The following is a 24359-nucleotide window of genomic DNA, read 5'->3' as shown; positions in this document are numbered from 1 at the left end:
AATAAACCTGGCCAAAGGAAACTGGCAATCTATTTTGTCATCATTTGTGACATTATGCCTGGGATGCTTGGTCAGCCCTTCATTTGGATCATAATGTGTTTACTAACTGCAAGCATCATTTATCAATTAAAAACATATCATTTTTAAAAAACGTTAAAATGATGAAAATCCTTGGAGTATGTACCGTATTTGCCGGCGTATAAGACGACTGGGCGAATAAGACGACCCCCCAACATTTCCACTCAAAATATAGAATTTGTTATATAGTCGCCGTATAAGACTACCCCCTCTTCCGCACACCTTCCACACACCAATTAAAAGGTAAAAGAACATCAGATTTGATTTCAACATGTTAATTTATATTCAAATGCTTATGACATGCAGGAAAACTGTCACAAGGCTGTATGTTATCAAACATGTACAGTAAACATAAAACAGTGCAAGTTTATTAAACGTAATTCACTAAAGACAACACACTCCCCTCCTCCTCAGCGCAAGCAACACTCCAAGTGGACCCTATGGATGGGTAGATGCTTCTCAGGAACACAGGCAGGCAGCCCACAACCCAGAGGGACTCTGGCAACACACTGTAGCAGACAAGAAGAAAAACAGTGGGCGCCACCTCCTCGTGTAAAACCTTTTTAATAGATCCGTAAATCAGAGATAAAATGATACTCACAAACATAGGAGTATGACAGGCACATCAAGAGTATAAACACTGGATCAGCAAAACCACGGGATAGGTAACATGTTTCTGGGGACACGCCCCCTTCGTCAGACCTTGCTGAGCTCCCAAAGGAATGTTCATAAATAGTGTGAGGGTGGCTAAGACCCCTCCCCATCCTGTATTCTACCAGCCAATAGTAAATGCCAGAGGCTAATTCACTAAAGCTGAATGGAACAATAAACCTATGGGAACTGCCATGCTGTTTGTTTTCTAAGCTGTTAACCAAACTGGAACTGTCAATGATAGAAGAAAGATAACAAATAGAGGGAGAGAGCAAGTGCCGGGCAAGTCCCTAGCAAGTTTGCTGGCGTGACAGTTTCCCTTTAAAAGCCTTCAAACTCCTGTTCGTCATCTGATATTAAAAGTTCATCAATGACATCTTGGGATACAGTTGCAAGGCAGTCATCATACGGATCTAATTCCATGTCAGATGATGTAGCCTCAGCTTCAGCTTCCTCTTCATCTTGCCACAAGTACTCGTCCTCCATACCATCTAATGAATTTGATATGCCACACTTCTTGAAAGACTTGATTACTGTTTGTGCATCAATATCAGTCCAGGCTTTTATGACAAATTGGCACAAAACATCCAACTGTGGAGCACGCATGTTTCCTCCTTTTGTGTATGACTTTTCGCTGCTAACCATCCATTCATTCCACTGTTCTCGAATACGATCTTTAAACGGCTTGTTTAGGCACACATCCAGGGGCTGTACCAATGATGTCAATTCTGCAGGAATAACTGCTGCATCTGTTTTTATTCTCACAAGCCTTTCCTTGGTGGTGGGAGTTAAATGAGCCCTGAACATATCCCACACAAGTAGACTATGTTTTTGAAGTAGACCACCTGGTCGTCTGCTCCATACATTATCCAGCCATAGTTTCACACCCTCCTCATCCATCCAGCCTTTTTCATGCACGTGCACAAAACAACCAGCAGGGAACTTGAGTTTTGGCATTGTTTTCCTTTTAAAAATAATCATAGGTTTCAGTTTGTTGCCATCAGCTGTGCATGCTAGTACCACTATAAAACTTGACTTCTCATGTCCTGTTGTTTTTATCAAAATAGTTTTTTCACCTTTTTGATGGACAGTTTTATTTCCAATCATATCAAAATTCATTGGAGTTTCATCCATATTTCCAATATTACTTAACGCATAGCCATGTTTAGTGCGCTGTTGTATTACGTATCGATGGAAACTATCCACTTTGTTATCCAGATCTGCAGGTAATTTTTGGGCAATTTTTGTCTTTTGCCTTAGTGCCAGATCATGCCTTGCCATGAATCTACTACACCAGGATATAGTGGCCTTAAAATTGTTGCTGTAATCTGGGTTAGATTTGGCCCACTGAAGTGCAAACAAGCGAATTGTATTTCGTGTCACCACATAACCGTTTTGGCAATGCTGAGCCACCATGTCTGCTACATGTTTTTCGAGTTCTGGCCAGTGTGGGGTGCCTCATCTTAATGCACACTTACCCCTTGGCATACTCTTTAATGCTTTTTCATTTGATTTCCAGTCCTGAACCATCTTCTCTGTTACTCCATATTGTCTTGCAGCAGCACAATTATTATGTTCCATGGCAAAGTTTACAACTTTAAGTTTAAAACTTGCATCATATTTCTTTCTTTTTGCTGGTGCCATGATAGGGTTGATAGGGGTTTGACTGCTGGACATTTTCTATGCTGTACTGTACTGTACAATGGTGCAGTACTGTGGTTGGCTGTTGGCTGTATACAAAGCCTGATTGGATTGGTCTCTGCTCCCTGTCTGCCCTCCCTGTCTCCATGTCACTAGCAGCAGTCTGGTCCGCCCTTGAATCCATATTATGGATAGTACTAGTATTATAGTACCGTACCATATATTAATACCAAGTGACATACTGTATATTATGACCTGATAAGAGATTTGGATAGGGAGTATTTATCAATGTATGGTATGCATAAGAAGGGGGGAGGGGGCAACGGAAAGGCTACTGCTCATGAATGTGGAGCTGGCAACCCTACAGGCGTCTCCTCGGAGAGGTAAGGGGGGATCCCGCTTCGGCTCGCCTCCCTACTTGCAGAAGCGGCCTTTGAAATAGGCCTGCGCATGCAGGATGTGGAAGGCCTCGTCCATGTATGGCCCCCGTTGCTGGCAGTTGAGCGCCGAGAAGAGCAGGCAGGAGGCGAGGAAGGAGCAGCTGAGGGCGGCCAAGAAAGAGTAGACCTCCGAGCGCTCCATGCTCCCCTTGCCCCCCCCAGCCGCCAGACGCAACAGGGTCGAGGTGGGGGCGCCGGTGCGAAGGTTCAGCTGGTCTCTTGACAGCCTTACTCACTTCGGCGGGGGGGGGGGGGTCAAAGAGCCCCGTCCGCCCCACCCGAGGGCTTGTAGGGCCCGGCTGCACAGACGCCATGACGCGCACTCCCCCCTCCCTAGGCACACCGGCTGCTCTCGCCGCCGCCGAAGTCTCCTCCTGGCCCCCGAGTCCCTTTCAGGGTTCGCTGCCGGCCTGCGGGGGCTGGGTGGCTTTGGACAAGAGCCATCTTGAGTGGAAGCCAGCTGGCAGCAGAGCGGAGGGGGCGAGCGGCACACACGAGCCCGAGAGCCGTCCCCGGCGGGCTCTCTTCTCCCTGCTCGGACTCACGAGGCCTGCAGGAGAGCGGCTTGAGCCACAGCCACACCAAGGCCTGTGGAGCCGTTTGAGCAGCCTGACAGGACCCCCAAACTGCTGGACCAAGAGCAAGGTTTGGCTGGTCTCTTGGCAGCCTTGCTCGCTTCGGCGGGGGGGGGGGAGTTGAAGAGCCCCATCCGCCCCACATGAGGGCTTGTAGGGCCCAGCTGCACAGGCACCATGACGCGCACTCCCCCCCTCCCTAGGCACACCGGCTGCTCTTGCCGCCGCCGAAGTCTCCTCCTGGCCCCCGAGTCCCTTTCAGGGCCCGCTGGACCAAGAGCAAAGCGCAGTGGCTCCAGTGGCACTTCCAAGGTGGCCTCCCGAAAGCCCGGCTGCTGTGTCTGGGGGACGAGCAGGGAACCCCCCTATTCAACTGAAGTGCACCCAGCATATAAGTCGACCCCCCCACTTGGAGGCATGTTTTTCACGGCAAAAAAGTCATCTTATACGCTGGCAAATACGGTATGTTCCCACATTCCCATTCCTCATTCATAATATCTATCTATCTATCTATCTATCTATCTATCTATCTATCTATCTATCTATCTATCTATCTATCTATCTATCTATCTATCTATCTATCATCTATCTATCTATCTTACATAGCTATTATGAATATATATATATTGTAGAAAAAGACCAGCACAAACTCATTTGCATATTGGGTCATACCCCCTGATGTCAAGCATTCCTGTGTGTTCCTGCTCAAAAAAAAGCCCTGCTAATCACAAATGTTTTACCAAGACTATCCCAGTTCCCCCATCCATTCATCCAATATGGAAATATTGCTTTCAAAAGAAGTCATTTCCTTGATTGTCCTCATCTTTCTAGCATGTGTCCTTTCCTTATGCTGCCTGACCCTCAAAGTTTAATGTATTTATTTTTATTATTTAGAATTTTTTTTTAAATTACAGCATGCCTGCATTATTAATCTATACGATTATAAAGTAGTCCAATGCACAATACACATAACAAACAGATGGTGTATAAATACTAGTGAGGCCAAAAGAGGCCTAGCAAGGGCCTACCCTCACTTTTTAGTGAGAGAACCAAGGCTGGTTGTATTTTACTGACAAAAGCAAACTTGGCTGCCTAGCAACAGATACTTACTAGCAGTTTCCCCAGTGGCTCAATCCTCATCTGTCCTGGGTAGGGAAGATGAGTGGACTCAGCCAATGGCACACACATTGCTTTGACTGGCAGTTCAGAGGCCAATGGCTGATATGGTATGCACCACAGTCAATGCGAGAGCTGGAAAATGCCAGGACTTTAGGCTTTTATAAGATATGCTTCCTGACATATGATAAATAAATAAATTACATTGTATTGCTAGCAGGAATGTGGCAAAATTGCTCCTCTTTTCTTTTTGATATAAATATACAATTTTTGAAATATTTAAAGAACAATCATGCTCCCCCTTCTTCCTGTTCTCCAGACTGAACATTCCCAGGTCCCTCAGCCTTTCTTCATGGGGCTTGGTCTCCAGACCCCTGATCATTTCCATTGCTCTCTTCTGTACCTGTTCCATTTTGTCTACATCTTTTTTTAAGTGAGGCCTCCAGAACTGCACACAGTACTCCAAATGTAGCCTGACCAATGCAGTTTTCAGCAGGACTATGATATTTTGTGATGTGGAAGTTATGTTTCTGTTGATCTATCCCAGGACTGCATTAGGCTTTTTTGCCACTGCATCACACTGACTGCTCACAGTCCACTCCAAAATCTTGTTCACATACACTGTTATCTAGAAGTGTGTTCCTCATCCAGTATGCGTGCTTTTCATTTTTGTTGCCCAGATGTACAACACTGCACTTATCCTTGTTGAATTGCATCTTATTCACATCAGCCCACTTTTCCATTGTATTCAGATCTTGTTGAATTCTATTTCTATCTTCCAATGTGTTCACTATTCTTCCAAACTTGGAGTCATCCGCTAATTTAATGAGTAGTCCCCCACCCCCTCATCCATTTATAAAAATATTGAAAAGTACTGGGCCCAGAACCAAGTCTTGAGCCACCCCCACTGGATACATCTTGCCAATCAGATAAAATGCCATTGACAACTACTCTTAAAATGTCATTCTCCAACCAGATTCCTATCCATCTAACTATCTTAGAATCCATTTCATCAAGCAGTTTTATAATGCTGACATATTTCACATACTGGACACTGAAAATACCATCAGCACACTAAAAAATAGCGTAAGACGATGGAGATAGTAATATATAAATTTACCAAGCAAGTATCTGCAATACTTGAATCAAATTTTATTAATGCATTTAAGGGGAGAAGGGTGGAGTATGGATTAAGTTAATTAATTAAACCATTTGCAAGTTCTTCAAATACAGCTGCCAAGTCTGTTTGGAAATCCCTAGAGATTAGGAGCAGAATTTGGGGAGGGAACTCAGAAGAGATGTGATGCTTTGAATAATAGAGTCCACTTCCCAAAACTCCCATTTCCTCCTGGGAAACGGAATTTTGTAGTCTGGAGACTGGTTGTAATCCCAGGACACCTTTAAGCCCCACTTTGAAGTTGGTAACCCTTTATACAAATAGCACAGGCCTCTTTTCCCCCCACCCCGTACTGAGCGGGGTCCTCTCACCTCAGTCTAATGACTGGGAACTGAACAATAGCACTTTAAATGAGACAACATTGGGGTTTATAATTTCTTTTTAATGTAACTGGTTTTATTGATTTAAATGTATGTACTTTATTTTTATGTTGTACATTGCCCAGAGCCTGGCACTGGCTGGGATGGGGCGATTCATTAAGTCAAATAAACAAACAAACAAGAAGAAGAAGACTAGATTAGAGCTTCCAGAGGTTTCCCCTGATCACAGCAAGAAGTACAAACCAAGATACCATACATCACCTTGTTTGTTTTATATTTTAAAACATTGAGAAACCAATGTAGCTTTAGATGGCTACCAAAGCAGGACCTGATGGACTGTTCATGGGGGAGAAGGCAGTCCTTAAGCAATGTTGCTCTGAGGTTTTACAGAACTTTAAAGGTCAATACCAGAATATTGAATTGTGCTTGGAAGCAAATTGGAAGCCGGTGTAGATGCAACAAGACTGAAGTGATATGACCCACTCCAGTCAACACTGGCCAAAGAATTCTGTACCAACTATAGCTTCTGGACATTGTTCAAGGGCAGCTCCATATAGAGCCCATTGCATTACTCTAATCTAGTAGATGTTACCAGTACATGCACCACAGTGGCACTGAATAGTATGGAAATGGAATAATACCACTTACTGCTTGGAGATTCTGCTTAAAAATCATTATATATAGTTAGCTACTAACCTTCCATAAGATTAGCCTTCTGGAAAAGATTTCCCTGTGGGGTCTATTTTGGCTTAGTTTCCCTTTATTACATATATAGAGATCCTGCTGGTTTATAAGCATATTTTTGCCAAACACAAAATTGTAGATTTAATATGAGCCAATGTTCATTCTCCTTTTATTTTCTTACCAGTTTCTTACCCAGACAGCTTTTCTTTTTTTCTGGTTTCTGGTTTCCTTCTCTTGATTTTCTTTTACTTTGGGGGTATATTTATATGTGATTTTATATAATCACTGAAATTTTGTACCTGTATGGTATATTCTTGTAAAATTGAAATAAAATGCATGCTTCAAAATGTGCATGCTGTACTATGGCAAAGCAACTAATGTATTATTGAAAGCTTTTCTTATCATTTATACCAAGCTCAGAACACTTTAGTAGAATTTGCATTCAACCATCTATCAAGCAAATATGGTTTTTCTGGTCCTAGTTTTCCAGTGATGTCAATCAGGACATCTAAAGTGAGGTCCAAGGGACAGTAAAAGCATTTGGAGAAAAGATATTTCTCATGCTATTTCTGGCAGGGACCAAAGCACAACTGGGCTGAAAGCTTATGTGAGCCTGCTCTCAGAAGATTTCTAGCTCATTTTTGCTATTTGAAGGTCAAGAGAGCTCCAGGATTGGAAAGGTCACCTTTGAACCACCCCCTTCCTGAGTTTCATGACCATTCCTTGCCTATAGACAGAATGCAGGACTCAGCTCTTCCATGCAAAATGCTGTAGCTAATTTAATTTCTAGAAATAATAATGTGTTCCTTTATTGCACCCTCTTACTGGTATATCAAGTTCTTTACCAATATTAAATTAATTCCACAGCAACACTGGCAGATATTATAGTGGAAGAAAGAGTCTCCTTTTCTGAATTTGCTAGAATTCAAAATTAAGGGAGTAACTTGGATGCACATCACTGAGTAGCAACAGATTGGTTCAAACATCTTTTTTTTTTTAACAAAAAGCAGAACAAACTGCTGTAGACCAGATCAGCCAGACCAATGATTCTATAACTGTAGCAAGATATATTGGGACCTAGCAAGATATATTGGGACCTATTTACTGCTGCTATTGCTGTATCAAAGTAGGCAGCATATTCTGCTCATTGGGTAAAATCAAGACTGTGTGCTGAAGTTGTTCATTAAACTTTTGAAAAGATAGTAGATTTGGTTGAGGGTCAAAATGTATGCTTTTTCTGGATATCTAAACCACTTTACATTTTTAAAAAAAGTTTCAAAGCCCTTTTCAAAATACAGTCACACTGGTAATGGAAAGTGCCAACTTATTGGCGACCCGGTAGGGTTTTCAAAGCGAGAGACATTCAGAGGTGGTTTGCCATTGGCTGCCTCTGCACAGCAACCCTGGGCTTCCTTGGTGGTCTCCCATCCCTAAATGTTAGGGAAATTGCTGTGGATCTCCTCTTCTCTTAGATGGGGGAATTAGCAGAGGAGACCCTGGCAGAGAGTAGGAGAGATCTTTCACCAATTTACGGAGGTGTAGTTTTCAGAAAAGAGACTCCAACAATAAAATAGGTTTTTTTTAAACAATTTAAATAGTTTTTAAAATAAAATTTTTACTTCATACAATCACACATCCAATCAAGCACTCATAACAAGAGACTAGGAAATAAGTGGTGAGGAATATAGGGGGTTTTTTAGGGATATTTGCAGAGGTGGGGGGGTACTACCTGGTTCACGGATCCTTGAAGCAGAAGGCATGAAGGTAGAGAGTGTCCCAAATAGAGTTTGGGGGTCCAAGTCTGTGGTAGGGTAAGACAAGACACACTGAACTTGCCATGTGCTGGCCTTGATATAACCAGATTTGTGCCCTCAGGTAATGAGGTCATGTGGTGTGTGACCAATAGGTCAGGTGACCTGTGACACTGCAGTGATGCCAGTACATGTGACTCCTATGTCACCAAAAGAGGCGGACGGGGGATGCTCCCAGAGGCTTGATAGAATTAGCAAGTCATAAGGGGGGTTACTTAAGGTAAACTACCTTAAACAAAGAAAAGAATTGGTTAATTTAGAGCCACATTGTAACCTACTGTAACACCATAGCTAACACAATGGGGATGGTCTTCATAATGGGATTAAGACCTTAGCAACAGTTGCTTCCTTGGACTTTTTCTTTATGTGTGGCTGACAGAAACAAACCTTTGTTATGTGTGGGCATTGTACTATGGATAAAAGTGTCGGGCTAAGATATGGAAGACCTGGGCTGAAATTTCCACACCTCTACAAAGCTCACTGAATGCTCTTGGAGGCAGGACAGTCTTATACTCACCACCTAATCTAATTCAGAAGGTTCTTGTGAGGATAAAATGGATCATGTATAATGTCCTGAACTCCTGAAGGAAAGATTGGATGTAACCAGTGCCTCAAATTGGTCCCAGAAATAAGTCAGTAGTCCCTGAAGTTTCTGAAGCATTGGTGAAATCCTGCTCACTCTTAATATAAATAGGTAGAACATGTGGGACTAAATTAAGTTTCCACACAGTTTCCAAGCACAACAGCTCCATTTGAGAAGAAGAAGATATTGGATTTATATCCCGCCCTCCACTCCGAAGAGTCTCAGAGCGGCTCACAATCTCCTTTACCTTCCTCCCCCACAACAAACACCCTGTGAGGTGGGTGGGGCTGGAGAGGGCTCTCACAGCAGCTGTCCTTTCAAGGACAACCTCTGCCAGAGCTATGGCTGACCCAAGGCCATGCTAGCAAGTGCAAGTGGAGGAGTGGGGAATCAAACCTGGTTCTCCCAGATAAGAGTCCGCACACTTAACCACTACACCAAACTGGCTCTCCTGGTACAAACTGGCTCTTGAGGAGTCAATGGTACAATCTAAACTGGAAGAAACCAGACCATAGTTTACCTTCATTATCAATGGAGGCCCAGATAACAGCCACTGCCAAGTCAGCATTTTTCCATCTGAGGCGGGTGAGGCAGTTGGCTCCTTTCCTAGAGCGTCAGGACCTAGCAATGGTGATCCATGCGACGGTCACCTCAAGACTGGACTACTCTAATGCTCTCTACATGGGGCTGCCTCTGTGCCAGACCCGGAAGTTACAGCTAGTGCAGAATGCGGCGGCCAGGCTGCTACTTGGTCTCCCAAGATGGGAGCATATACGGCCAGGGCTGCGCGGACTGCACTGGCTGCCGATTGTATACCGGATCCAGTACAAAGTGCTGGTCATTACCTGTAAAGCCCTATATGGCCAAGGACCGACTTACCTGAGGGACTGTCTCTCCCCATATGAGCCCCAGAGAGCACTGAGGTCAGTAGGAAAAAAACAGATTGACTATCCCTGGGCCAAAAGAAGTTAAACTTCAAAACACCCGCACTCGGGCCTTTTCCGCCACGGCCCCACACCTCTGGAATCAGCTCCCAGAGGAAGTGCGGGCCCTGCAGAACTTAGACCGGTTCCGCAGGGCCTGCAAGACCACCCAATTTAAACAGGCATTTATCAATGACTGAATTATAGGTGCACAACAAAGGAAACGCCAAAATGGTCTGGTCTAGGGATCCACCACCACTACACCATCTGACAGACATAGCGTCAAACAACAATATTTACTGCCAGACTTAATAGTGTTAGATTTAGAAATGTTTTAATTAATTATTGATTGGTTTTAATGTGATTTTAATGTCTTATTATTGTATTGTTCACTTTTGGATGTTGTTAGCCGCCCTGAGCCTGCTTCGGCAGGGGAGGGCAGGATACAAATAAAATTTTACTTACTTACTTACTTACTGTGGCCAGATGAATGCATCTGGAAAATTTAAGTATGACTCCTGGAGCTTTTTTTGTAGCAGGAACTATTTTGCATATTAGGTCACACCTTCCTGATGTAGCCAATTTTCCAAGAGCTTACAGGGCACTTTTTATAGGGCTTACTGTAAGCACTTGGAGGATTGGCTACATGGGATGTGGCCTAATATGCAAAGCAGTTCCTGCTACAAAAAAAAGCCCTGATGACTCTTAAGACTTTTGAGAGGTGGCTCATGCTTTTCCATGGCTTGTTCTAGAATGTGTGATAAGGCATGGCAGCTTCCAGAAAATCAGTGACATCCTGACAAATTTATTTAGGGGGTTAGGGCTTTCTGAGTAGCACAGTTATGAAAGATAGAAAAGCTGCCATTCAAATACACCAAAAATAGCTAAAAGGTTTTTGTTTTTTTTAAAGTGTCATGTGGCTTAGCTTGATTGCTTGAATTGTCTGGATAGAAGTTTCGGGAATGCTATCATTATTTAGAATCCAGAGACCTTTCTTTATATGTAATAATGTTAAAGGATTAGTATTTTGTGGACTTATCCTAAGTTTGTTCTAGGGTAAGGCTTAAAGGTTTCTGTACAACCTGTTTTAGTTTCTGTTTCTTTTAAAGTGGTTTTAAGCCATTCCTCATTTTGTAGTTTTCATCTGTGGCCACAGAAATATTATTCCCCCATCTTTTTCTTTCCCTTGCAAGAGGGGGGTGAGTGAAAAATAAGCAGGCATACGGGAAGTGCTACTCTTTAAGCTGTATGGTTCCTACTGCAGTAGTGTATGGGATTTCATTTTTTGGCTTTCATTTTTGTTATTGTCCAAAAGGAAATGTTTTGTTATTGGATTGTTTCATATGAGTGTGTTTCATTATTGTATATTTCATTATTGTTTTGTTAATTCTATTTGGTCTTATTTCCCATTGTTTCAAGGGAAGATCCCCCTTTACTTGGGACTATGCCTTCATGGTCATGTATAGTGGAAACAAAAATCAGGGGTATTGGTAATAATTCCCAAGGACATCCACATTAACAAATTTTAGATAGAATAAATGGACCTATTTTTGAGGCAATGAAGGGCATCCATATTTAGTATTAAATTATAAAGGAGAATTGATAGGAAAGATTCCAAATAGTAGCGCACACAGTACCATCTGCTTAGCTTAAAAATAGCAGCATGAGGAAGAGGCAGACTGACAAGGCAAAGGCATTTGGTGGCACATGGAGGATAAGGTATCTGGGGGGACTGGTAGGCAGCAGGAGGACCTTGAGGTAAATTTGCTTGGAGGAGGGATGAAGTTTGGAGAGCAGCAAGCAAGCAGGGGAGTGCAGAGAGCAAAGGGAAATTTGGCACAGCAGGGCAGGCTCTGGGAGGAGAAAGGAAAGCAAAATCCATAGCATGTCCTTCCTACTCCCCCTAAGGAGTATTGTGCTCTCTCTCTATGCCTTTTATCTGGAAAATGCTGACTGCTGTGTAAAAGTGAAACCAATAGAGGCAAAGGCTGCAATAACAAAAGAAACAAAAAAAATGAAATAAAATTTTGTTTTCATTTCATTATTTTAAATGGAAAATTTATTTCATTAATTACAAAACAACAATATAATTAATAATAGAAGACACAGAAATCTAGCTCATATTAGAATCATAGAGTTGGAAGGGACCTCCAGGGACATCAAGTACAAGCTCCAACACAATGCACCTTCCACCCACACCACCAGTGACAACTGCTCCACACCCAAAAGATGGCAAAACTGACCTGGAGAAAAATTGCTGCTTGACTCCAAAATGGCAAACAGCATTTTCCAGGGTATGTCAGAAGGGACCATGAGCGCTAAACTTCTGTTTAAAAGCCTCCAAAGAAGGAGAGCCCACCACGTCCCAAAGAAGCCTGTTCCACTGAGGAATCACACTGTCAGGAAGTTCTTCCTAATGTTTAGTCAAAAGCTAATTTGATTTAATTTATACCCATTGGTACTGGTCTGACCTTCTGGGGCAACAGAAAATAACACAGCACCATCTATATGACAGCCTTCAAGTACTTGATGATGGTGATCATATCACCTCTCAGTCATCTCCTCTCCAGGCTAAACATACCCAGCTCCTTCAACCTTTCCTTGCAGGACTTGGGGTGCGGTCACACTCACCATTAAATCCATCTGCAACGCGCCTCTATTATAATCCGCACAACCAATTTCCCAATCAGACAACAGCCAGGCTACCGTTCTATCCCATGTGGGTCCCATCGCTGGTCGATCAGAGTGCTCAACCGGACCTCATTTTTTGAGATGGCATTCCACACACGTGCAAGCACAGTACCATGGGATATCATGCTTGGCTTTTTTTTTTTTTAAGTGCCAGAAAAGGTGGGCGATCTGCCCCCCACCCCCAATTTAAACACCCGGAAAGGAAAGGGAAGCTCAGGAGTTCTCTTTGCTGTCTCTCCACCTGGCGGGGAGATAGCAAAGGTGCGGGATCTTTCTCCCCCCCATTTAAACACCCCGTCGTGGTGTTTAAATGGGGTGGGCGCACGGCAACTCTCTTTGCTGTCTCTCCACTTGGCGGGGAGATAGCAAACGTGTGGGATCTTCCTCCCCCCCCATTTAAACACCCCGCTGCGGTGTTTAAATGGGGGGGCGCACGGCAACTCTCTTTGCTGTCTCTCCGCCTGGCGGGTAGATAGCAAAGGTGCGGGATCTTTGTCCCCCCCCCATTTAAACACCCCGCCATGGTGTTTAAATGGGGGGGGCGCACAGCAACTCTTTGCTGTCTCTCTTCCTGGCGGGGAGACAGCAAAGGTGGGTCATCCTCCTCCCCTGGCAGGGAGACAGCAAATGTGGGTGATCTCCCTCCCCCCATTTAGGAAAAGTCCCCTGTGCAAGCACCAGTCGTTTTTGACTCTGGGGTTACGCTGCTTTCACAAAGTTTTCACGGCAGACCTTTTACGGGGTGGTTTGCCATTGCCTTCTCCGGTCATTACACTCCCCCCCTCCCCAGCAAGCTGGGTACTCATTTTACCGACCTCGGAAGGATGGAAGGCTGAGTCAACAATTGCTGGAGCAATGATATCATTTGGAGTGGGCTCTTGCAGGGAAGCGGATGTGCACTTGCGATGAGTCGGCTACAATGGAGCATTCAAACATAGAAAGTACATGCGAGAGTCGTCAGAAGCATTATTATTCCAGATTTAATGTACTATCAAAAAAGTCCGCGTCTCAGTCGTGGCAGTTCGGGACACGAACGAGGCAACAACCATTGCCAGATGCTGATGTTTGGACAACCGCATAAAATCCGACATGCATTTGGCTTTCATCCATGCCCATCTCGTCAGTTTATGTGCGTCTGACCTCGGCCTTGGTCTCCAGACCCCTCACCATCTTTATTGCCCTCCTCTGGACATGTTCCCTCATCTGGACATGTTCCAGCTTGTCTATATCCTTCTTAAATTGTGGTGTCTAAAACTGAACACAATACTCTAGTTAGGTGAGGTCTAACCAGAGCAGAGTAAAGTGATACCATCACTTCACATGATTTGGACACTATACTTCTGTTAATACAGCCTAAAATTGAATTTGCCTTTTTAGCTACCACATCACATTGCTGACTAATGTTCAGTGTAAAGTCCACTAAGCCCCCTAGATCCTTTTCACACACTCTACTGCCAAGACAAGTCTCCCTTTTCACACACTATACTGCCAAGAAAAGTTAGGTAGGATTTTTCCTGCCTAAATGCAGAACTTTATATTTATCCCCATTAATATTAATTTGATTTGTTTTAGCCCAGTAATCCAGCCTGTCAAGATATCCTGTATCCTGACTCTGTCTTTTACTGTATTTGCTACTCCTCCCAATTTATTATCATCTGCAAATTTAATAAGCATTCCCTATTCTTTCATCCAAATCATTTATAAAGATATTAAGCAAAACAGGTCCCAGATCCTTGAGGTACTCCACGTCACTCCTCTCCAAAAGGATGAGGAACCATTCGCAAACACTCTTTGGGCATGATCTGTCAACTGATTACAAATCCAGTAACAGTAACAGGATCCAAACCACATTTTATCAATTTTTCAGCAAGAATATTATGTGGAACCTTATCAAAAGCCTTAATGAAATCAAGATAAACTAAGGTCCACAGCATTCCCCTGTAGGTAGTAACTTTCTTTTTAAAATAAGTTTAGTCTGACATGAGTTGTTCTTGAAAAACCCATGCTGGCTCTTAGTAATCACAATTATCTTTTCTGGAGAGCCAGTTTGGTGTAGTGGTTAAGTGTGCGGACTCTTATCTGGGAGAACCGGGTTTGCTTCCCCACTCCTCCACTTGTACCTGCTGGCATGGCCTTGGGTCAGCCATAGCTCTGGCAGAGGTTGTCCTTGAAAGGGCAGCTGCTGTGAGAGCCCTCTCCAGCCCCACCCACCTCACAGGGTGTCTGTTGTGGGGGAGGAAGGTAAAGGAGATTGTGAGCCGCTCTGAGACTCTTCGGAGTGGAGGGCGGGATATAAATCCAATATCTTCTTCTTCTTCTTCTAAATGCTCAAGAACTGATTGTTTGATGATTTGTTCTAAAAAGTTTCCAGGAATAGACATCAAGCTGACAGGTTAGTTACCCGGATCCTCCTTTTTCTCCTTCTTGAAAATAGGGACATTTGCCTGCCTCCAGTCTTCTGGCACTTCACCTGTTCTCCATGAATTATCAAAAATAATGGCCAGAGTCTCAGAAATTACATCCACAATTTCTTCTAGTATCATTGGATGCAGTTCATGGTTCTGAGGAATTATTTTCGTTTAAATAAACTAGGTGCTTATGTACTACCCCTCTCCAGCCCCTCTTTGGGGCTGGAGTTCTTCCAGGATTGCAACTGATCTCCAGACTACAGAGACCAGTTCTCCTGGATAAAATGGTAGCTTCAAGGGGCCAACTGTATAACAATACATAACTGTTGACCTCCCTTTTCTCCCCAAATGCCTCTCCCCACCAGACACAACCTCAAGTCTCCAGGAATTTCCCAAACCAGAGTTGGCAACCCTAGTCCTATAAAACTAGAAGCATAGTTTTTGAACTTCCCAAGGCTGATTCTGCATAGCCTGGCCCAAAAATACTGGCCTCAAAACTATTTTTCTCACTGCCCTGATTTAAAATGGTATCTTTTCCCCCCCATGGAACTTGCACACATCCTTCAGAAAGGTTAATTTCTGGTTTCGTCTGCACACTGGAAGACAGGTGGTGCTTTCATTCCTAAATGACCTTGATTACTCAATAGTTAACAGAGCATAATAGCAGAGGAGACCGACTAGCCTAACAAGTATTACCTAATTCTAAAATCAGTGTGGAAGATATAATACTATGTATAATACTATTTCTACATTCAAGGGAACTCCTTATCTTTTTAAAGAAATCATATTTATAGCTTGAATCAAGTCATATGTATCACATTCCTAAATTTGAATGCTAAATAAAAAGTAATGTTCTTGTCAGTAAATTATCATTCCCTTGAACTTTCTCCACTCTTGAACATTTATTCCAAGCAATTGTATAGAAGCAAGTGTCCTTTGATTAACACACAGGGAGAAATAACTGAATAGATATATAAAAATCAAGATAGTCAGCAGAAAATGTAATCAATTTTCATTTTTAAAAAACAGGACAAAATTATGCAACATTTAAATAAGTCTCACATAGTCATAATTTATGGGACATGTCTTCAAGGAAGTTGAGGGTCAGTGATTAGAAATGTAGACATGAGTTATGGTCTGAGCACATTCCCTGGCTAGCCCTAATTTAACATGGTCTCTCAGTTACATCCTCCAAACCACTTAAATTTTAACCATCCACCTTAAACAAAGCAACAATTAGTGTTTTTTTACCCCCAAGGAGAATTACTACATTCCTTAAACATCTGGAAGACCCCTATACTCAAGAATAGACAGTGTGATTTGTAAGACTAAAAGTTTAAAATGAGGCATTGGTTCATAGAAAGATGAAAATTTTAAACTAAATGGGGTGTTAGGGCTCAGTCAAAAGAAAATTCACAATTATCTCAGTCAATCTTAATTTGGTGGACATAATATAAGGATAAAAGTTTTTATTTTTTTTAAAGAATCCTGTTCAGAATATTTCCACTTTCTACTAATGATCGCTATCTCACTGCATTTGGGGACACTTTATTTTTGGCTATATACAGTACAAATGTGGGTTTTTGTTTGCTGAAGTACGCAGGGGAAAGGGTTAATCTCTTTCTGAAAGCAAAACAGGGCAGTCTGGGGTGTTAGTGGGGGAAAATGAAACAAACACTGTGGTTTGCCTTGCCTTTGAGAGGTAGCTGGAGGCTTTGCAGATGGGAGAAGCAGTAGAGACACATAAGCTCTAGCTTGTTCTCCACATAGTAGGTAGGTCAGCAGGACCAGCCAGTCCACATGTCTTTGGAATTATTTATTTTCTCCTTACACCCAGTTATCGTTGAGCCAAGCAGGGCTTTTTTTGAGCACAAATGCACAGGAATGCAGTTCTGGCTGGCTTGGTGTCAGGGGTGTGGCCTAATATGCAAATGAGTTCCTGCTGGGCTTTTTCTACAAATAAAACCCTGGAGCTAAGCATTCTTCATGCTAACCAAAATATATGCAAATTAATCTCCAATTCAATCTTAAGGTGTTTTTGTTTTGTTTGTTTGTTTTACAAATTTCAGCTTGTGTGGACAATATTCAGTTTGTGTAGGAAGGTTTTTGCTTTTTAAGTTGAAAAACCAACAATGTGTAACCTAAAACTTCAGAACATTGTCCTGAAAGAGCCTGTGCTTTTAAGAAGAATGGGAGTGTTGTGTCCTAGGCTCAAATGGGAGAACTGTTACTTTTGGAGAGAACTGTTACTTTTGGAGGGAAGCCGAACAAGCCAGAGCTTGAACTCTGCACCAAGGTTCCAGAGAAGGCCTAAGCGTGCCCAATCAGGGGAAGTATTCAAACATAAGTAGCCAATCAACATCCAGGCTCATACTGAACCCAGATAGGCCCTTAGGGCCCTGTAAATAGCCAATCCAGGTAGATAGGTAAGGACCAATCAGAAGGGGGCAAGAATTGTATAAAGTAGCGGGAAGTTTGAACAGAGCTCTGTGTGTTGTGTGTGTGTTCCTGAAGTAAAGCTTGCTGAAATCACTCTCCGACTCTGGTCTCTTACTGCGCCGACCCCAGTACATTACACTGGCGACGAGGATGGGATGCCAGTAAGAACCAGCAACAGAACCAGGAACACGGAAAGGCGGCTAAATCCAAGCCATCTGGGTCCGCACCTCTGCTCTGCGCACACCCCAGCTCGCAAGCCGCCCAGACATACTGCCAAGAATGGAGGCTCCAGCCAACCTCCTACAGCCCTTTAATATCGATCGCCCCGAGCTGTGGGACTTGTGGGTCGAAGGCTTCCAGTCATACCTGACCTTCCAGAAGATTACAGAGACTACCATGCAGAGACCTCTGCTTATCAGTACATGTGGCATGGAGACTGTGGACTTAGCCAGGGCTGTTCTCCAACCCAGGAAGCTCTCAGAGACGCCGGTGGATGAGGCCACGGCCAACGCCCAAACAATTGTGACCCACCGGGGGGCCTTTAGAGTAAAGCGGTTGCAATTTGGCGTGAGTGTGGCTCCGGGGTTGTTCCAGGAACTAATGGACTCCCTTTTAAAAGGACTCCCCAGAGTCACTCCATTCTTCGATGATGTGCTGATCGTGGCAGCCTCACCTGAAGAATTCGCCGCCCGCCTTAGAGGAGTCCTACAACGTTTTGAAACAGCCGGCCTCAAGGTCAAACGGGAGAAGTGCCTCCTGGGCGTGGATCGGGTGGAATTCCTGGGGTTCTCCATCGATGCCCAGGGGGTCCACCCCTCCGACGCCAAGCTACGTGCCATCAGAGATGCCCCAGTGCCCACCAAAAAGCAAGAACTCCAGGCCATCCTCGGCCTCCTAAACTTTTATCATGCTTTTCTCCCCCACAAGGCAGCGGTGGCTGAACCCCTGCACCGGCTTCTAGACAAGAACTGACCCTGGGCGTGGGGCCGCCAGCACGCTAAAGCCTTCCAGGATATCAAGGGCCTTCCGATGTCCAACTCCGTCCTTGCCCATTTCAACGAGACCCTGCCCTTGGTCCTTGCATGCGACGCATCCCCTTATGGTGTGGGGGCAGTTCTGGGCCACCGACTCCCGGATGGGACCAAAGTCCCTATCGCGTACTACTCGCGGACCCTCTCGTCGGCGGAGCGGAACTACGCCCAAATAGACAAAGAAGGGTTGGCAGTCGTGGCCGGCGTCAAAAAATTTCATGATTACATCTATGGCTGGCCCTTTACCTTCTATACAGACCACAAACCCCTCTTGGGCCTCTTTGCATCGGACCGGCAGACCCCTCAGGTGTTGTCCTCACGGGTCCTCCGTTGGTCCATTTTTCTAGCCGGCTACACTTACACCCTAGTGCATCGCCCGGGCAAGGCAATGAGCCATGCTGACGCCCTGAGCTGCTTGCCCTTGCCTGACGTGGATCCCGATCCAGCCCTGGCTCATCAGATCCTACTGATGGACATGCTTCCAGACAGGCCATTGCTCACCCGCGACGTTGCTGCCCGCTCCGCTCGTGATCCAGTCCTCTCCCGTGTCTTGGACTGGGTGGGGAGGGGTTGGCCCAAGGGCTCGACTGGGCCGGAATTTACTCCGTTTGCAGCCCGGAAAGATGAACTATCCACCCACAAAGGCTGCCTACTATGGGACAACAGAGTCGTCATCCCCAAACCCTTGCAAGACCAAGTACTGCGAGCCCTGCACGAGGTACACCCGGGCATAGTCCGCATGAAGGCTCTCGCACGGAGCTATGTCTGGTGGCCCGGCCTCGATGCAGAAATTGAGGCTTGGGTTAAAAGGTGCCCGACGTGCCAGGTGTCAAGGCCTGACCCCCCACATGGCCCAGTGCAATCATGGGAATCCACCAAAAACCCCTGGTCAAGACTGCATATGGACTTTGCTGGCCCCTTCCATGGGCGGACTCTACTCATACTAGTGGATTCATACTCCAAGTGGTTGGATGTGGTCCAGATGCCCTCGCCATCGTCGCAGGCGACCATCAGGGCTCTGAGGACCATCTTTGCAACCCACGGTTTGCCGGAGACCATCGTCACCGACAACGGCACAGCATTCACGTCCGCAGTGTTCCAGGACTTCTTGGCCAGGAACCTCATCAGGCACATTCGCTCTGCCCTGTTTCATCCAGCCACCAACGGCCAGGCAGAGCAGATGGTGCGCACGGCAAAGGAGGCCTTGAACCATCTGGGCCCCTCAGACTGGCCAAAAGACATGGCGTGTTTCCTAATGGCCTACCGGACCACACCCACCACCTCCACAGGTCGCAGTCCAGCAGAACTCCTCATGGGCCGCCGCATCAGCACCCTGCTGGACAAGCTGCACCCTGACCGACCCCCAGACAGGCGACCGGCGCCGGAACACCTTAAAGCCCCCAGAGGGTTCTACCCAGGTGAGACAGTGTGGGCACGGAACTATGCCACCACTGGCCCTGCCTGGCTCCCTGGAAAGGTGGACCACATCACCGGACCAGTCTCCTATGCAGTGACCTTGGGGGGTGGACATCTCCTGAGGTGACACATCGACCAACTCTGAGGTCGCCTGCCTGCCGGGGAGCCAAGGTCAGAGGCTCCAGATGCGGACAACATAAGTCCCCGAGAGCCTGACACAGAACAGGGTTCCGTGGAGCCCGCTTCAGCCCAGCAGGAGGAGACCCCTGACCGCGCAGCTGAACCCAGGTCTCCCGGGGCCGCCGTCCCAGATGTCTCCAGCTCTGCAGCCACGGAACCACCAACCGAGTCGGAACGCCCAGTCCCCACGGAGCTCCGACACTCGACACGAGACCGCCGCCCTCCGGCATATCTCCAGGACTATGTCACCTGATAGCTGGAACTATGGGAGGAGGGGTGTTGTGTCCTAGGCTCAAATGGGAGAACTGTTACTTTTGGAGGGAACTGTTACTTTTGGAGGGAAGCCGAACAAGCCAGAGCTTGAACTCCACACCAAGGTTCTAGAGAAGGCCTAAGCGTGCCCAATCAGGGGAAGGATTGAAACATAAGTAGCCAATCAACATCCAGGCTCATACTGTACCCTGATAGGCCCTTAGGGCCCTGTAAATAGCCAATCCATGTAGATAGGTAAGGACCAATCAGAAGGTGGCAAGAATTGTATAAAGTAGCGGGAAGTTTGAACAGAGCTCTGTGTGTTGTGTGTGTGTTCCTGAAGTAAAGCTTGCTGAAATCACTCTCCGACTCTGGTCTCTTGCTGCGCCGACCCCAGTACATTACAGGGAGGAAAGCCCTCTAGCTTGATTGTAGGAAAGAACTTGGTTGAGGTTGAGAAAGACAAGTGAGCAAGAAAAGGAGGGATCCTGCAAGCACTGCCTGTAAGTTCAGTATGGCAGTTGCTTTACTTTTCTGTAAAGGTGGCAAAAAGCTGCCTTTTTTGCCTTAATGTACCAGCTGCCTCTGCTGGTTGGTTCAATTTGAATTTATAGAAATGTTCCATTTTCCTGATGGCATGGCAGCTTGGGATAGTAGATGAATATTTTATATAGTTTTTCTGTACCCTTCAGCTTTGTACATTCAAGGCAAGTGCTTCACTTGCCTTGTCCTTGTTACAAGTCTGTGAGACAATGACACATGATAGCCACCATTTTTCATGCAGTCTCTCTGGCTCTTACAAATCACAAATCTTCTATCACGTGCATTTTTATCCCACCCTTGGGAAATGTACCTCATTTGATGTAGGTGAAGCTGAAAGTAAGAAACCTTGCTTGTGGTCACCCAGTATGCAATCTAGCACAGTGGGGATTTGATTGCAGGCTTCCCAAATCCTAATATGAACATCTCCTTACGATTTACAAATTCCTTGTGTCAGCTGGACAAAAACGCAAGGACTTTGCATCAGAAATTTAGTGGAAATCTTCCAGATTCCTACAAATCATTTTCTCCTCATGACCAGGACATGTGGACAGAAGCAGCTATCAGCTTCCCCTCCACACTGCTTTCTCTTCCCTATGGAGCTGCTGCATTGGCTCCATTGCAAATCTTAAATACATAAGTAGCACAATGTTTCACAAAGGAGCTGTTAGTGGTTCCATCCAGCAATGTAAGTGGTACCATGCATCACACTAGTTCTAACAAATGTTTCTCTAAGGGCCTCCTAAGGACAACTGGATCAAAATGGAGGAAGGGGGTGGGGGGGGGGAGAACCCACCTTCAGGTGAAAGATTCATTAACTGCAGGAATATAGCCTTTTACCCATAAGGGGTGTGAAAAAATATTCTGTTTGCTTTCAGAAGTCAAAATGGGTTAACATGAGTTCATATGAAAGGGACTGCACCCACCTACTTTCTCCATCTCTTAAATTCTCAACATAGTAGTGGAAGTTTAACATTATCTTCCTATTTCTCAAGGATGATATGCACACTTGTTGTATAGTGTTCCAGAGTTTTGCTCAAGACTATCCCTGTGTTGGAAAAGAGACCTCTATATACTGATATACAGTTTATAGTGACTGAGGCATTCCATAAAACAAAAAAATCTAAGTACCTTCAGAATGGACTCAGTTCAGCTTCCTTCTCCTTCTCCTCTTCCTCCTCTACCAGCATTACATTTACATGCATTTTTAAAACACCTGTGCACACTCCCCACCATGTGTTTAGGAAGTATCTTTGAAAGCAGTACTCAGTAATCAAGAAGCCAGTTTGTGATTTATAGCTTTCCTACCAGTACTGGGCTAGACCAAATGTAAGTGATCTCAATTTAGAACCCTCATTGTCAAATACTGACAGATGTCTGTATTTTTAAGACAGTTTTTATCTGATTAATCTATGCAGTGGAATGCTTCCAGTGCTTTGGCCGTATAATTCACTCCTGCAAAGAGAAAGGAAATGCATACATTTTACATTTTAGGCTGACTCTCAATAGCAAGGCTTTAGAAGGCTAAAAATGTAGGGTTTTATTGTAGCTGTCTTTTGGGGTTGGAAATTGTTAACATCTGTCTCTTAGTATAATTTTTTTACAATAGTCTACTCTCGAGATATCCTGCTAATGACTGTAATTTTCTAGTCAGCTGCTATTTGTCAAGGTAGTTTAAAGGTCTTTTTTTTGCTATTTGAAGAAAATGGGTCTGGGTGGGTATTCTTTTCTTTTACAGGAAACTGAGCTTATATTAGGATTTAGTGTATATCCAAAGCTATCATACTGCTGGCCTGACCAACATCTCTTTTACAATGTTCCTATTCCCATTTAGTTGCTACCTGCTCTAACACATTTTGATCCCCATTCCTTATAATGACTCCATTGCTTCATCTGTGTTTTCTTCTCTCCAGCTATGTAGAAGGATTATTACTTATTCATAATCTATTATTAAAATGTCAGAGCATGATTAAACAGACGAGATCATTAGCTTCATACTTGTTCCTTAGCCTTAGGGTGCGTTCACACTCCTTCTGTGCAGAGCAAGAGAGGGCAACATGAAGGCCTGAGGCTTTTTGAATGGCACACAGGCTTGTTAAAATAAAAATAAAGTATGGAACACTCTTCTTTATAGTGACACAAATAATCCTGAAATGCAATAGCAAATATGCTAAAGGATTAGAAGTATGGGTAAAATCATTTATCAAAACAGTGCCATTGCTGAGATTACTTCAATATACTTTACAGTCTGAGAAATGTCATTGCCACATGTTCAGTATGTTCATGTGTCCCCGTAAAACGTATCTTTGACACATCATATTGGAAACCCAGTGAAAAGATGTCTTGGTGACATATTTATTTATTTATTTATTCTCTCTCTCTCTCTCTCTCTCTCACACACACACACACGGCTTGCCTTTCTCACTGAGCTGCAAACTGGATTGCACAGTGTAAATCAACACAATCCATAGGATAAGACATCTAATAAGCAATATGCTATCACTAGGATTACAGAATCTGAAACAAATAACAAAGTAGAACAAAGTTTGAATCCAGTGGCATGTTTAAGATCAACAAAGTTTTATCCAATGTATGAACTTTTGTGTTCATGCACACTTCTGAGGAAAGCTCATACACTGGATAAAACTTTGTTGGCCTTAAAGGTGCTACTGGACTCAAACGTTGTTCTGCTGTTTCAGACCAACATGGCTACCCATTTGTATCATAGATAATAATTCCCTAATGGTGGTGGCCAAACAGAGCATTCCCGTTAGCTGACAGGTGTACCCAACAAACTATTGGCCCATCATGCATCGGTCACCACTTCTGGGTTCCCATTGGCTGACTCCCCTGTCTCCCACCTACTGCAGGACTGGGAACACTGAACAAACCGCTAAAATAGTCTTTCCTCAGAGACAGACACATCTCCAATGCTTCTCTCTCTTTTTTTCCCCCCAGTTTAAATTTTTTATTAATTAGTAATAAACACAATTTTACAAACATCAACTATAACGATAATATTAACAATAACTAAACCATAAGCCATCCTGTTTTGTATATGATATACATAGTACATGTCTAATAAAAAGCAAAATCTACGTATTTGTCCGGTAATTTAATGCTTCTCTGTGTCCTTTCCATCAACTGGCCTCAGAAAGGGCTGCTGTTCTATTGCAGCCTCACAAAGCATTTCCTCAGATGTCATGGCAGCCACCTCTTTCCTGTCACTCCCTCCCTCCTCCCCACAGCCTCACTCCAGGACATATGAGGATTGGGCCACTGGGAAAGCTGCTAGCCAGAGGCTGTTGCTAGGCGGTAAAGGGAGACCCCTCAGTTGAATATAATGCCATAGAGTCCACCCTCCAAAGCAGTTATTTTCTTCAGGATGGGGAGAACAATCTGT

The 24359-nt window shown here is 44.4% G+C and overlaps 1 long non-coding RNA gene across 1 annotated transcript in view; it reads right to left on the bottom strand.

Moving 5' to 3' along the window:
- Window positions 1–22224, bottom strand: part of LOC132573375 (uncharacterized) — an 81851-nt gene extending 59627 nt beyond the window's left edge. Inside the window, exon 1 of the long non-coding RNA XR_009555531.1 lies at window positions 22088–22224. This is a non-coding gene — a long non-coding RNA (uncharacterized LOC132573375). The remainder of the gene's footprint in view (window positions 1–22087) is intronic.
- Window positions 22225–24359: the final 2135 nt, after the last annotated feature.

The sequence above is a fragment of the Heteronotia binoei genome, chromosome 6 (genome assembly GCF_032191835.1).
Source record: "Heteronotia binoei isolate CCM8104 ecotype False Entrance Well chromosome 6, APGP_CSIRO_Hbin_v1, whole genome shotgun sequence".
Classification (NCBI taxonomy): domain Eukaryota; kingdom Metazoa; phylum Chordata; class Lepidosauria; order Squamata; family Gekkonidae; genus Heteronotia; species Heteronotia binoei.
The sequence above is the reverse complement of the archived record's forward strand: the minus strand, read 5'-3'. Positions and strand labels throughout refer to the sequence as shown.